This window comes from Nomascus leucogenys, chromosome 4 (assembly GCF_006542625.1).
Source record: "Nomascus leucogenys isolate Asia chromosome 4, Asia_NLE_v1, whole genome shotgun sequence".
Taxonomy (NCBI): Eukaryota; Metazoa; Chordata; class Mammalia; order Primates; family Hylobatidae; genus Nomascus; species Nomascus leucogenys.
The window spans coordinates 123,919,300-123,923,043 of record NC_044384.1 but is presented as its reverse complement, the minus strand read 5'-3'; positions in this window follow the sequence as shown (position 1 = coordinate 123,923,043).

Sequence of the window (3,744 nt, the reverse complement as noted above, 5' to 3'; positions counted from 1 at the left end):
TAATCCCAGCTACTCAGAAAGCTGAGACAGGAGAATCACTTGAACCTGGGAGGCAGAGGTTGCAGTGAGCTGAGATCCTGCCACTGCACTCCAGCCTGGGTGACAGAGCAAAATCTCATCTCAAAAAGAAAAAATAAATAAATAAATAAAACCAAAACATTAGTAATGTAAATTAGTAACCCCACAGGTTTAAGCAAGAGAGCTATGCTAAATTTTACACAGCTGTTTCCATAAAGATACTCATGCACAGAAAAGAGACATTTTGAAAAATGTTTTCATGTTGCTTTTCTAGACAGGAAACCAGACTCATATTGCCCTAACACTTGGTTTGCATTTCATACCAGTTAAATTGAAAATTATTGTTACTTAATTTCTCAGCAAACCAGTTTTCTAATTTAGCCTTGTTCCAGATTTAATCATTTTTAAACATAAAATGTGGAGTTTTTCTGTCCTTTAATGTTTATGAGATGGTTTATTGTAGCCTTGTGGGAGCTAGCTTAAATAGACTTATGTTTCTGGGATTGAAATGACTAACTTTTATAATTCTGGGGTTAAAGGATACAACATTTTGATGAGTTTGGTACTATATTCTTTTAGGAGGTTAGCCTAGATTCTAATTTATTCAGGGGAATTCTTTAGAGATACATAGTTCTCAGTTTTCATAGTAAGATGAAACTGTTACTTCTTTCATTACTTTCTTAATTCTTCTTTTTTTTTACTCATCTCACCACCACAGGCCTTCTTTTGTTCTAATGCAACTGAATTATCATTACCAACTCTTAATTTATTTTTTCAAATTTTAAGTCCAGCCAGGTGCGGTGGTTCAAGCCTGTAATCCCAGCACTTTGGGAGGCTGAGGCGGGCGGATCACCTGAGGTCAGGAGTTTGAGACCAGCCTGGCCAACGTGGGGAAGCCCTGTCTCTGTGATCTCAGTTCACTGCAACCTCTGCCTCCCAGATTCTCGTGCCTCTGCCTCCTGAGTAGCTGGGATTGCAGGTGCGTGCCACCAAACCTGGCTAATTTTTTTATTTTTAATAGAGATGGGGTTTTGCCTGGTCCTGCTGGTCTTGAACTCCTGGCCTCAAGCGATCTGCTCCCCCTTGGCCTCCCAAGGTGCTGGGCTTACAGACATGAGCAATTGCGCCCAGTCATGACCTCTAACCCAGAGCCCAGGCAGGTCACTCCACACATTCAGAGCTTCCAACCACTTTTACGGTCTACCATTATTAACCATAATGGAAAAATCAATGGCTACAAAATCTAAGGAAAATCTCTAATGTAAAAAATTAAACAACAAAACATGGGAGGGGTAAAAAGACACTTGGAGGAAACAGCTATGCAGAAAGGAGAAAATTTCAAATTAATATTAATATTTTTAGAGAAATAAGAAAACATGTCATAGCCACAAAACGGGAATAGGATACTACTTAAGAGATAAAACAAACAGAATGAAAAGAGCTTTTGAAAATTAAAAACATTTAGCAGAAATGAAAAACCCAATAGAATAATTAAAAGATAACATTTTTTGGAAACTCCCAGAAAGTGGAACTAAAGTACAAACAGGTGGAAAATAGAAAACAAAATGTAATAAGAAGAGAGGACCAGTCATGAACACCCAACAACTATTTAATAGGAGTTCCAGAAAAAGAGAACATGAAAAACAGAGAGGAGGAAATTATCAAAGAAATAATATAAGAATATTTTCAGGCCAGGTGTGGTGGCTGACGCCTGTAATCCCAGCACTTTGGGAGACTGAGGCAGGCAGATCACCTGAGGTCTGGAGTTCGAGACTAGCTTGGCCAACATGGTGAAACCCCATCTCTACTAAAAACACAATAATTAGCTGGGCATGGTGGCATACACCTGTAATCCCGGCTACTTAGGAGGCTGAGACAGGAGAATCACTTGAACCCAGGAGGCAGAGGCTGCAGTGAGCTGAGATTATGCTACTGCACTGCAGCCTGAGTGACAGAGCAAGACTCCGACTCAAAAAAGAGTATTTCCATAAGTAGGGGATGCTAGTTTCTGTAATGAGAGATTCCACCAAGAACTGGGACAATAAACGGAAATTAACTATGCCAAGGCATATTATCATTAAAATTTATAATAGTGAGATAAAAGAGAATATCTTAAAATCTTTTTGAATGTAAAAATAGGTAACATACAAATGGTTGGTTATCATAATGGCAGTGGATTGCTGAACAAACCCCTAGAACCCAGAGGATAATGAATGGATCAATGTCTTCAAAATTCTGAAAGCAAATAAGTCCCAATCCAGCATTCCCAACCAAACTATTTACCAACTATGAAGCTAAAATAATGATATGCTTCAATAAACAAAGCCTCAAATGATTTTCCTCTCATACAACCTGGAGAATATGGTTAGTGGAACATATCCTCCAGTAGCCCAGGAAGCTCACGTAGCTACTGGAGGATATGTTCCACTAAAATGAGAAAGTGAGCTAAGAAAGAGGAAAGCAGAGATCCAACATGAGAGAGAGGTCTAGATTTTTCCTGAGATGATGGTGAAGGGAGATCCTAGGACATCAGCTTTCTCAAGTCTAGAGCACAACCAGTCCGGATTGGAACATACACAAAGAAAGCACCAGTAGCAATCATTCTTTTTAAAAAACAGAATTTGATAGAGTATCTGATGCATGCAAACATATTCACAGAAGATGTATTCTTCTGGAAGAGTGTTTGAAGACGACTTAATATAAGCTACATAGAAAATTGAGCAAATCAAAAATGATGGCCAGGTGCAGTGGCTCATGCCTGTAATCCCAGCACTTTGGGAGGCCAAGGTGGGGGAATTGCTTGAGCTCAGGAGTTTGAGACCAGCCTTGGCAACATGGCAAAACTCTGTCTCTATGAAAAATACAAAAACTAGTGGGGTGTGGTGGCAAGTGCCTGTAGTCCCAGCTACTTGGGAGGCTGAGGTGGAAGGATCACCTGAACCCAGGAGGTCGAGGCTGCATTGAACCGTGATCACACCACTGCACTCTAGCCTGGGTGATAGAGTGAGACCCTGTCTCAAAAACAAAAGAAACAAAAAACCGGCCGGGCATGGTGGCTCATGCCTGTAATCCCAGCATTTTGGGAGGCCAAGGCGGGAGGATCACCTGAGGTCGGAACTTCGAAACCAGCCTGGGCAACATGGTGAAACCCCCCTCTCTACTAAAATACAAAAAAAAAAAAGAAAAAAAAATTAGCTGATTGTGATGGCAGGCACCTGTAATCCCAGCTACTTGAGAGGCTGAGGCAGGAGAATCACTTGAACCTGGGAGAGGGAAGTTGCAGTGAGCTCAAATCGCACCATTATACTCCAGCCTGGGTGACAAAAGCGAGGCTCTGTATCAAAAAAAAACAAAACAAAATAACAAAAAACTACATGGCCCAGCTTTGAATAATATTACATAATTAACTGAATACTGATCTAACCAAAATGTATGCCTTAATTAGGATATCAGAGAATATGTATTTGTCTATGTTGCAGAGGTAGAGTAAGAGAGTTAACTCTATCTTTCACATTAGGAAGCCAACAGATTGTCTCTAAAAGTAAGAAATCAAGAAATAGCAGGGTAAACCTATTACCTAAACATAGAGTGGAAAATGTTAAAAGAACAGCTGAAAGGGCAAATGTGGGTACCTCTGGGAAGTGGAAATTAAGGAAAAAGAAAGGTAAAAGCAGAGGATTGCTAATTTCCACAGAAACATTGAACTTTAAAAATGATGTACATATA